The sequence below is a fragment of the Halichoerus grypus genome, chromosome 5 (assembly GCF_964656455.1).
Source record: "Halichoerus grypus chromosome 5, mHalGry1.hap1.1, whole genome shotgun sequence".
NCBI classification, from domain to species: Eukaryota; Metazoa; Chordata; class Mammalia; order Carnivora; family Phocidae; genus Halichoerus; species Halichoerus grypus.
The window spans coordinates 86336497-86348885 of record NC_135716.1 but is presented as its reverse complement, the minus strand read 5'-3'; the positions used below and the strand labels follow the sequence as shown (position 1 = coordinate 86348885).

Here is a 12389-nt window from a genome sequence, read left to right as displayed (position 1 = left end):
ACGGTCACTTTAAGTGGATAGTATCAAATAATTTTCCAAAATTGTTGTACCAAATTACACTCCCATTCAAAGTGAACAAGACAATTATCAGTACATAATTCACTCTCATAAACTGCTGATCTTTAAACAAAGTCTCTCTCCAAAAAATTATATTAAAACAAAATAGGTGAGAGGGGAGAAAAGAAAACACAATCAGAGAATAATGGATCTCTCTCTCTTTCCCTTCTTTCTTTTTATTCCATAAGCTGATATTCTGGAATCTGTAAAAGGACAAGCTAAGCAATCTGCCCTGGGAGCAATTTCACTGGGTCATGAAGGAAACCAATTTCAGTGATTTGGAGGTTTTCTGAATAGAATTGGAAGTTTAGCTAAAAACTGTACATGACAAGTTATTGCTACCAGTGTCCATCTGTTGAAATCAGATTTGTATCCTTTCCTCTTCAGAATTTTTAAGCTCTCAGTGTTTGGTCAAAATTCTGCTTCAAATGGACCCAATTTCACCATGAGAGCCTCAGTTTCTTTTTGATACATCAATTGGATGTTACCACAGGATAATGGTTCTGTACCAACATTTAAACACATGAATATTATTGGAAGCAGGGCAAAAAAAAAGTATGAGTGTAATCACAAATATCCTAAGAAGTGTTGAATGCACTTCATACCCAGTTTCTAGTCAGTATAGGCCTAAACAGGATAATAAGGCTCAAGAATCACTTTGATCAACCTTAGCTAACAGGTGAACTTTTTAATTGACTGATTGATATCTTAAAAGTCCTCACTTCAAAAAGGTAAAATAACTTTTGTATGGCTGGCCAGTAAATTAAAAGGTAATTTTACTGTTCTGGACTATTCTAATTAATAGAATAGTCTTGCTAATCTGTGGAGTATCTAAAGCTTAAGCTGTTTTGTTATTTGAACCAAAGTCAGTGATAAGTTTAAATCACATGTTCTAGTTTAAGAACAACAAGCCAGAATAGAAATTCTCATACATTAAAAACTGGTAAAATTCTTAGCATGTTAGGTTCTTTTTTTAAGATTTTATTTATTTATTTGACAGAGAGAGACACAGCGAGAGAGGGAACACAAGCAGGGGGAGTGGGAGAGGGAGAAGCAGGCTTCCCACTGAGCAGGGAGCCCGACGCTGGGCTCGGTCCCAGGACCCTGGGATCATGACCTGAGCCACTTAACGACTGAGCCACCCAGGTGCCCCAGCATGTTTAGGTTCTTAATAAGATATGAGCAATTGCCTTTTTTTTTTCTTTTTCTTTTTTTTTCTTTTTTTTTTTTGTAGTAGTAGTAGTTAGAATGGCCACATGACCATGGTCCAGGCAGCATTTTGATGTGAGCAGGGGAAAGTCATTTGATTACTCAGAAATAATAATGTCAGGGAATCACATAGAAAAAGCACAAAATAATTACCTATCAAAGTTGAAAGGAGGGCGCCTGGGTGGCTCAGTTGGTTAAGCAACTGCCTTCGGCTCAGGTCATGATCCCGGAGTCCCGGGATTGAGTCCCACATCGGGCTCCCTGCTTGGCGGGGAGTCTGCTTCTCCCTCTGACCCTACCCCCTCTTGTGCTCTCTCTCTCTCACTCTCTCTCTCAAATAAATAAATAAAATCTTTAAAAAAAAAAGTTGAAAGGAGCCAAATACTCTCTGAAAATTTAAGCATAAATAGTAAAATTTCTTTTTTTTTGGTTGAAATACTTAATTTCTTTTATTTTCAATTCATATAAGTGATTATTAGGATCCAAAAACCAATCTGGGCAGTACCTCCTTTGAATTGTTAGAGACCTAATCTGTCTATACCCTCTAGAAGAAAACAAATTATACCAATTAGTTTCCTTAGAAAACAATTTATAATTATACAATGGAAAAATCTCCTAAAACTACTGGGAATTCTAAAAGAACTAATTGTAGAAAGTAATAACACCATTGAAAGGAAAAGAGGCAATGGCATTTATTAAAAATGCTTATCAGTGAGGAAAATAAAAGGAAATAACTATGTACCATTAAGTGTATGGAGAAGACACACTGCTGGAAATCTGAGTAATTTTGTGATAGCCTTTTCAGTGCAGTAGGGCCTTCTCAGAGTCTTTTGCATTATGCTCACTGAATTTTATCAGTTTTTAAAAATCCATTTTAAGAGGATTTTTTTTCTTTTTTTAATAAAAGGATGAACTAGTTAACCGTTCTGGAAATTATTAAACCTTGGTTTATATAAATGTCAGAAGCCCTATTTGTTGACTTAATTGCCTAATTGTAATTACATAAATATCATTTTCCTCCTTTCTTTAGCCTGATTTAAACAGTTGTGAAATTATTCTATCATTTAAGTAACTTCAGTATAGACTACATAAACAGACTAATGGATACCAGAAATTCAGTTTCCTTTCTTTTCTACGATCCCCATTATGTAAAGCAATTTATTAAAGTCAAGAGTTCTTAGGGGAGAATCACCATGTGTTGAGATTATTCTTGTTATAGATAGTATTCCACTTTTGGACCCATAGAATTTTATCTAGTGTTGGATCAGATGTGAACAAATTCTCAACACTGTAGATTCAAACACCAGAAAATACCAAAAACTTCAGGACAAAGAGCCAATCATAAAGGATTCACAGAATAGATTGTCATCTACCATCCAACAGAGAATGGATCCTTATGAACCACCACCCAACAGAGATCATCTCTGGATGTTCATTTCATAAAAGCAAAACCAGAATTCCACACTGATACCACTGATGGGAGAAAATAATTGACAATGTACAAATGAGAAAGAAAAAGTATTGTCCAAGGATTACACATAGTATGTAAAAGTCATAGAGCTCAATTTCTGCTCCTGAGGTTTAACAGAAAAATCAAGGGAACATGAACCAATGGCTCTAACACAAGGTGCCCCTGTCAGATGCAGAATTCTCTTGGCCACAATGATGTGTCTCAGTATGTGACTTTTTGTGGAAATAGCTGCCAAAAACTGTTAAGGAATAATATAGCATGAGTGATGGTTAATTTTGTGTGTCAATTTGGCTAGGTCACAGCACCCAGATATTTGACCAAACAATATTCTAGATGTTCTGGTAAAGGCATTTTTAGATGAGATTAACATTTAAATCAGTAGACTTTGACCAAAGCAGACTGCCCTCCATAATGTGGAGGGGGCTTCACCCAATCAGTTAAAGGCTTTGGTAGAGAAAGACTAACCTTCCTGAAAGAAGAGAAAATTTTGTCAGCAGAACGCCTTTGGAGTCAAACCATCCATCTATCTTATCTTTCAGTCTGTCTGTCTGTCTATCTATCTACCTATCTATCTATCTATCTACCTACCTACCTACCTACCTACCTACCTACCTACCTATCTATCTGAAGTGCTAAGGATGAATTAGTATGTTGTGTATATTAGTTCTATATTGATTCTGTTTATCTGGAGAAGCCTGACTAATACAGACAACATACTAATTCACCTTGCTATTTATAGAGAGAGAGGAAGAGGGACAAATGTCTGGGACCAGTGAGTTTTTTCTCCCTGGGTAAGCTGCTTGGCACAAAGCTATTAAAGAGGCCCCCACTGGCCAGGCTTCTCTGCCCATGGCTGACAGGTCTCCACAGAAATCAATTACAGTTATATAAAAATATCTTGGCAGTTTAGTTAAGGAGTAGATGCAGAGATATCCTACTGATTAATGCCCACCATGTCATCTGTTGTATTTCCCTGTTAAGTCAGGAAGACAACACTCCCCTTATTAGATGATCAAAGATAAGTGTACAGAAAGTGTGTTGTACTAGCGAGGAAAATTATTCTCTAGTAAGAAAAATAAATTGAACTATAAATTGGTACCACTACAATGGATGGCAAATTTACAGGATTTATTATTTACGTTAAAAAATATACTGTAACTACTATGACAGAGCAATTGCATTTATAGGACTCTATCCTATAGAAATACTTCTGTAAATGGCAAAAGATATGGGTACACAGATGATGACTGCAGGATTATTTGATTATCATAAGACCAACTTATTTTTAAAAATAACACATAAAAGGTTAAGTAATGTTACAAAGAAATGCCTTCATCAAAAATAATGCGGAAGATAATAATAATGATGCTCATGATTCTACTGATAGCATTATTGATTGAGCAATTACCAGATCCAGACACATCCCGCAAGATGCTATTACACAGTTGAAAAATTGAGGTACATAAAATTTGTTAATAGCCCAAAGAAACAAGATTCCATTCCACAATACACGCTCTTGAGGACAGATTACATCAAGCCTCTCTTGTTCCTTGTTTCTTGGAACTTCCGCGTCTCCTAACTACGTTTCTTCCTGGCAGATCTTCTGGGAGGTCAGGGAGCTCAAGAAGGGGCCCTTATATCACTTGAAGAGAGGGAAGTGAGGTATCTTGGTCTTTGCCAAGGCGAATCCGCGAGAACCAAACCGATGTAAAAAGGTCCACACCGTCCCTGGGTGGGCTCGAACCACCAACCTTTCGGTTAACAGCCGAACGCGCTAACCGATTGCGCCACAGAGACACGATGCACTCTTTTTCTCCATTGTAATAGAGAGTGATCCCTTACTAAATGCAAGTGGCTACCAAGCTCTGCTGTGTGATTGGGCAGGCTCCAAAGCCTTAGAAAACCGAAGAGATTAGAGTGACAAATCAAGCTGTTCGTCGCGTTTGAAACCGATGCATTAGGGGATTCCGAAACTGGGGCACCCAAATGGCCTCGCCCCACCTTGCCCCTCACCGACCTCAGAAGCCAGAACCTCCGGAGACACCCGGGGCGGCGACCCCACCACCCCTCTACCCACTAGGCTGAGTTGAGGGGGCCCAAGGGAAGCTGAATGCCCAGGGCATTCAATTAGGACTTGCTGAATTAATGCATTTGAGAGTCTGAACTACAAAGGGACAAAGGCTAGACCGTATATATATGTGTAATACGTTATGTATACATACACACACATATATGTTTATATATATATATATATAAAAACTCTGATAAACTCTGGTCCTCCACCTGCAGCCACCTCCCAGGAAGCAGCCTCCTAGAAGTCGGCAGATTTGTAGGAAGTCAGGCTTTTAACTCTAGTAAAAATCCAAGAAGCTAAAAAATAAACTTGTGGAACAACTGGCTCAAAATGGCCAGAATCTGATAATAACTTACAGCTTCCCTAATTTTTATCCCCACTGCAACTTAGGAACAACCAGAGAAAGTCAAATATGCACCCTAACCAGTCATACAGGACGCTCAGCTTCTAGTTACCCACCTACAGCTTTCCCATGCCAACAGCCTCCAAAGAGGGTACACCTTAACTCTTCCCTTTTTCCTACTATAAAGCTTTCCCACTCCTCCTGCAGCTTTTGTCTCTTTTAAAATGCAAGTGACCATGGCTGACGCCCTTGCTTCAGCAAGTTCTGTATAAATAGTCTTTGCTTTTCTCCTTTGGTTAAACTTTTAATCCTTTGAAGAACTCTGAGAGCTAAAATAGAAAAATGTTTTTAAAAAGGGGAAGTTCTTTTCAAAATGTTTTATTTTGGTCAATTGATTCCGAAGCCTGCAGTGTCCCATGGGCTGGGCAACAGAGGGACCTACAGTGTACCATCTGTGCAGCTTAAGCTCCGAGCTCTCAATTCAAACGCGTTTTCCATCTTCAGTGGGGTCGATGGGGTCAGTGTGAGGGAGCAGGGAAAGGGTCGGGGCCAAAAGGGAACCTTCAGGAGAATGGAAAGAAGTAGGAGAGGCATGGTTGAGGACAAGGAGACCTCCCAAGAGGCTGGTGGAGATGCACTGGCCAGATCCTGAGAGATGAGAATTGTTTTTTTTATTTTGTATCAGAATTGGGGGGGGGGGGAGAAATGGAGAGAGAGGACCTGAGAGAAAAGTGCAAGAACCTGTAGTTGTTCAAGAACAAAGAAACTGTTGTGAATGTTTTTGCATCAAAAATATTAAAGGACACACCAATTGCTAGCAGCCTCATGGTGTGCTATGACGGTATAGTGGTTAAACACCCTGTACTGTAGTTGCAGCGAGCAGGGCTCGAATCTGGATCACAGCAGTATCGGGTCTCCAGCAAGGCTCATTAGGCTGTGTGCTTAAGGTTGTGCTTTGCATTCTATGTGAATTAGACTTCAATATGTACTATTAGCATAAAAATTGGGTTAGAGGAGTAGAGAAGGGCATTAAGTTTAGGTTTTATTAGATTTTATTGTAAAATACCCTGTTGAATACAAACTCATAAAAAGCTTATTGTCATAGTGTCTAAAAAGGCCCCATCAACATCTGAAACCTCTCAACCAGAAAAACGGTTATGCCTACACCATTACATAAGTGGAAACTACAGATGGCACTTTAATCTTTTGGGATAGTTCTGCTCATGCTCAGATATAGGGCACGGTTCTGAAGACCGAATACCTGACCCCAGCTTAGTGCACGGGCGGGTTTCCTCCCGTTCTCCTGACTGCAAAGTATTAGGGGGCCACCGCAAACCCTGATCTTAGGCCACAAAAAGTAGTGAGGGGATTAAAACCAAGGCTAAAACACTTTACCAATTTTGTCAAGAAAGATGCCAGATACTGCCGTGACTCGGATTCGAACCGAGGTTGCTGCGGCCACAACGCAGAGTACTAACCACTATACGATCACAGCGCGCCATAGACCTGCTGGCACTTGGTGTGCCTCCTTTAATATTTTTGATGTAAAAACATCCGCACCTAGATAAAGCTATGCAAAATTTCCATCAGACCAGAAACATCAGTACAGCCCTTTTCAACCAATTCCCACCTACTTACTTCGCTTAAGCAAACCATTCTGATTTCTTTTTGTTGTTTTGAAAGGACTTGATTTACATTTTAGCAACAAGTTAGATAAGTAACTTTGTTAACTGGCAATCAAGATTTTGAGCCCAAGAGAAAAGAAAAAATTACAAGGCCCCAAACAGGCATAATCATTGTTATTTTTTTAATTAATTAATTTTATTATTTTTTTTTAAGTAATCTCTACACCAAACATGGGGCTGAACTCACAACCCCGAGATGAAGAGTCAGACGCTCTACCGACTGAGCCAGCCAGGTGTCGCAAATCACTGTTATTTTTAAAGCATTTTTTAAAAAGATTTATTTATTTATTTTAGAGAGAGAGCGAGTAAGGGGGGGCGGGTAGGGCAGAGGGAGAGAGAATCCTGAAGCAGAATTCCGGCTGAGTGTGGAGCCCAACTCGGGACTCGCTCCCTGAACCCTTAGATCATGACCAGAGCCAAAATCAAGAAATGGCCCCTCAACCCACAAAGCCACGCAGACATCATACTGTTATTTTCAAATGAACATTTTACATATGTAAAATAAATAAATTCAGTTACAGTCTACTATAGCACTGTGAACTGAACTGATTTAAAAGCAACATCACCCAAAGTTCCATGATTATGCATAGTATCCAGGTTTTTATCTTTAATACCATTCCCTACAAAATGAATCAAGATTTCTTAAAGAAATGACTACTTTCAAGAATGGTGCCGGGGAATTACAGAGTGGCCATGGGAAAGCTTGGATCAGAAGGCAGTGATTCATTAACAATCCACTAGGATCTTTTTAAAAAACACAGCCTGCTTGAAGGAATTCCCACTGGCATGAGTTTGTGCAGGGGTCAGTAAACTATGGCCTGCTGACCAAATCCCACTCAGAGCTTGTTTAGTAAATAAAGTTTTATTGGAACACAACCATACTACTCATTTATGTATTATCTATGGCTGCTTTTGTGTTACAATGGCAGAGTTGAGCAATTTCAACAGTGACCATATGGCCTACAAAGCCTAAAATATTTACTATTGGGCACTTTACAAAAAAAAGTTCGCTGACCCCAGGCTAGTGGATTGAAAGACTGAATTAAGGAATATTGGAGTCAATGAAGTAATTTGCATGCTGAAGTATTTAGGTTCAATGATCATGATATAACTTACTTTAAAATGGTTCAACAAAAACATATAATTAAGTAGATATAAATGGTTCTGATTTCTATCTCCACAGGTTAGTGTTGACTGTTTTTGAAATTCACAAAAGTGAATATATTTTTTTGTGTGTGTCTGGCTTTTTTTTTCCCCATGCAACATAATGTTTTTGAGATGCATCCATGCTGTTGAGTGTATTATTACAGTGTTCTTGATGAGTGTTATTCCTGTGTGTGACCATATAGCTGTTGATGGATACTTGGATAATTTCTAGTTTTGGCCATTGTGAACAAAGCCCTTATACATGTGCATTCATTTTTCAAGTATAAACTTTGTAGTGGAATCGCTGGGTCACGGGATGGGTGTAAATTTAACTTTATCAGGAACTGCCAAACAGTTTTCCAGAATGTGTGTTTTTACCTTGTTAACAGCAACAAGGTATAGATACTCTATATTCTTGTCAGCACTTGGTGTTCTTCCTATTTAAAAGTTTACTGATTCTTGTGAGTGCATAAAGGTATCTCACTGTGGTTTTAATTTGTGCTTCCCTAATAAATAATGATATAAGCATCTTTCCTTATGTCTTTTGTCCATTTAGAAATTATCTTTTGTGAATAAAGCCTGTTCTGGTGTTTTGCTAATTTTTAATGTTTTGGCTTTTATTATTGATTTCTAAAAAGTTCTCTGTCCATTCAATATTTAAGTCATGTTCAGATAAGAATATTGCAAATATCTTTTCCTACTCTATGGATTGCCTTTTTACTTTCTTATGGTGATTTTTGATGAACAGAAGTTTTTAATTTTGATGGAATCTGATTTATTTTTTCTTTTATTGTTAAGGTATCTTACTCTGAGACATCTCTCCTGCCCAAGACTGTAAATAAATTTTCCTACATTTTCTTCTAGAAACTTTAATGTTTTAGTTTTTAGCTTTAAAATTTGTGATTAATTTCCCGACCTCAGCACAATACTTAACCACTTTGGCGAAAGAATCTTTGACTTGCTTGCAGATCACCAACCTCCCAGAAATTTTTATAACCTTTGATGTAAAAACATTCATAATAGTTTCCTGCTCTGCTCTTTGTTGACTACAGATCTTTGTGTTTCTATCCCTCACTCCTCCTTTTGCCCTCTCTTTCCTTTTCTCTTCTCTTCTCACCCACACATCTGAGAAAACCAGAAATACCTAAAACTGAGAAGAAAGATCTGATCAATCTGTGCTCAGGAGCACAGGCTCCGGTTTGTAAATCTGATTCTGCCCTTGTGTGCCTTGGAGAAGTAACTTAAACTTTATGTGCCTCAATTCTTTCTTCTGTAAAATGGGGATAATAAGAGTAGATATGTCATTCTGTCGTTGTTGGCTGTGCCTGAATTTAGTAGCTACTCAATAATTATCATAATCAGTAGAATCATCATCCTCATTATCATTATCCTTTACATTATTTTTGAAAATCATTGTGCTGATATTTTGCACTTTAGTTTTGCTTCTAGAAATTCTTGTAAATGGAATTATGGAGTATGTATGCTGCTGTATTCTGGATAATGTCTCTGAGTTTTATTTATATGGTGGAGTATATCAAAAGTTCATGCCTTTTTATTGATGAATAGTATCCCATTATATGGGTATACCACAATCTGTTTACCAGTGTCCTGATAATGGACACTTGAGTAGTTTCTAGTTTGAGCTATTGTGAATAAAATCACTATGATCATTCTTTTTACAATTTTTTTGGTTTGGACATATGTTTTCAGTTCTCTTGGAAGAATATCTAGGTGAAGAATTTATGGGAATAAAGGGATGTTGGTGTATATTTATGTTTAAATGTATAATAAACTGTAAAACCAAAATGGTTATAACACATTCCCACTAAAAATGTGTGAGAGTTCTGGTTGTTCCACATCTTCACCAAGATTTGGTGTTTTCAGGCTTTCTATTTTAGCCATGCTACTGGGTGCAGTGGTATCTCAATGCAGTTTTAATATCTATTTCCCTAACAACTAATGATATTGAGCACTCTTTTATGTGCTTACTGGCCATATTTTTCTCTCTGAAGTGTCTATTTAAGCTTTTGCCCATTTTAAAAAATGGGTGTTTCAGTTTTTAATATTGATTATAGGAGGTCATTCTAAATTCTGGAGATAGGGTCTTTGTCAGATATGTTTTGTGAATATTTTTTCCCAGTCTGTGATTTGCCTTTTCACTGAATGGTATCTTTAATGAGAAGACATTTTTAATATTTTTATTATTTTATAATTTTAATATTTTAAGTATGAATATTATTAAAGTCTAATTTAATATCAGACTAATATTAGTTTAATGTTTTAAAATCTAATTTATCATTTTAATATTTAATATTGTTAAAGTCTAACTTATCATTTCTCTTTTTACTTTTTTTTGTGTGATATTTACTTTGCTTACCACCAGGTCAAAAGGATATTCTCATGTATTTTCTTCTAAAACTCTATAGTTGTAGTGTGTATCATTTGGTCTATGATCCAACTCAAATTAGCTTTCACGTATATTGTAAGCTAGGGATTGTAGGTTTTTTCACTATGTAGATATCTAGTTGTTCCAATGCTATTTGTTGAAATGATAGTCCTTTCCCCATTGAATTGCTTTAGTGTCTCTTTTTGGAAAATAATTTGACCAGAGGTGGGTCTATTTTAGGTGTCTCAATTCAGTTCTATTTATATGTACATGTATCTTTCTGCCACTCCCACACTGTCTTGTTTATAGTAATAAACAGCTTAATAGTAAGTCTTCAAGTCTTTCAGGTTTAACTTTTTCACACAGCTCAATAAATTTTGAAATGTGTACATACTAAAGTAGCCACCATACAAATCAAGATCTGTGGTCCCTTAACATCTCTCATTTCATTGTAAGACATATGCCCTCACATATTATGTCTGATCCCTTAGCTAAAGATCCTCTACTGCAGCTTCCAGAAAAAATAAATCTCCAGTTAACTTTAGAGCTGATGGAGAGATGAAATGTCTGCAACACTCAACCATGAATCAAGATTTTTATTGAAAAAAAAAAAGTTCATTTTCCAGGCCTTTGTCTAGAACAAAATTTTCTATTATTTATGAGCATGAATACAACATTTGGTTTGGAATTCTCTGTTCTCTGTAGGGAGATAAAGTCCAGGGAGGGCCTCTAACTTACTGGACAGATAGTTGACTGTGAGGTTGAAGTTGGAGGCTGAGTAAGAATTGACTTTTATTGTATTAGAAAAGGTGAGGGGGAGATGCTGAGAAAAGGTGTAAGGAAGAGTAGGTTGGAACTAGAAAGTCGAATTTTGGGTCTTGCAGTGATTGTCAGATTTTGTAGAAAGAGGAGTTAGAGGTTACCCATCCAAGGGGCGGGGAACATTAGTGGAAACAACCAATATTTAAAGGCAATTTTATGATGCTTTCTCATTTATACATCATCTTTCTTTCCCATTTTTGTAAAAACGGTATGCTTCAAGTGCTTGTTCTATGACTTTTAAAATGTGTATTTAAATTAATAACTATGAAAATTAAACTATTTATCACAAACATCCTCAATTCATCTTAAATTCAACCAACAGTGCATTTAAAATAAAATGGGCCCAGCCTAAGAGACAAACCCACCTGGCTGAAGTGCAGTTCCTGGGTAAGTGTGATTCTCAACTGTAGTTGCTTTCTCTCGTTTCCCCCACCCCTGGAAGACCTCATTCAAAAAGCACCAGAAACCGTTTACTTTGCTAAGAGATTTTACAGTACTTTTACTTCAAGTAAGTGCATTAAAAAATAAACTTAACCAGTTGCATCCTTGGAATCCACAGAAAGCCCAGGGGGAGACGTTCAAATGCCACAGGAACAGGGGTGCTTACTCACTAGTAGCCAGGCCAAGGCTTTGGCTCCCACTGGAGACGGGAACTCGACTCACCTTCACCAGCGCCAGGACCCCGATTTCATCTTCATGCGGTTTTCAGATGAGGAAAATCGCACGGAGTTCTTCCCTTCCCTTGGCTCTATTTCCACCTCTCCCTCTCTGTCTCTTCCAGAGCGTTCTGGGAACCTAATACTGGGCAGGACCGAAAGGGGAGGCTGCCCTTCTCCTCCCGGTCCCTCCCGCCTGGTCTTGGCAGCTCAGTCGGGCCGGGACGTTAGGGCCCGCGAGTGCGGGCTGCGGGGGCCGCGAGGGCAGCGGGTGCGGCGGGTGCGGGCTGCGGGGGCCGCGAGGGCAGCGGGTGCGGGCGCGGGCTGCGGGGGCCGCGAGGGCAGCGGGTGCGGGCGCGGGGTGCGGCGGCCGCGAGGGCAGCGGGTGCGGGCTGCGGGGGCCGCGAGGGCAGCGGGTGCGGGCTGCGGGGCCGCGAGGGCAGCGGGTGCGGGGGCCGCGAGGGCAGCGGGTGCAGGGGTCGCGAGTTCGCCGCCCGCGTCCGCGCGCATCGCGCACCTGCGCGTCGCCCGCCCGACACA

At 38.9% G+C, this 12389-nt stretch overlaps 1 protein-coding gene and 2 non-coding genes across 3 annotated transcripts in view; all 3 read right to left on the bottom strand.

The window, feature by feature from the left end:
* Window positions 1–12053, bottom strand: part of LOC118539640 (myomegalin) — a 44928-nt gene extending 32875 nt beyond the window's left edge. Inside the window, exon 1 of the mRNA XM_036098380.2 lies at window positions 11857–12053. The gene's annotated coding sequence lies outside the window, so the exon portion shown is untranslated. The remainder of the gene's footprint in view (window positions 1–11856) is intronic.
* Window positions 4461–4534, bottom strand: TRNAN-GUU (transfer RNA asparagine (anticodon GUU)). Its single transcript has one exon. It is a non-coding gene; the product is annotated as a tRNA-Asn (tRNA).
* TRNAH-GUG (transfer RNA histidin (anticodon GUG)) lies at window positions 6578–6649 on the bottom strand. The gene has a single exon. It is a non-coding gene; the product is annotated as a tRNA-His (tRNA).
* Window positions 12054–12389: the final 336 nt, after the last annotated feature.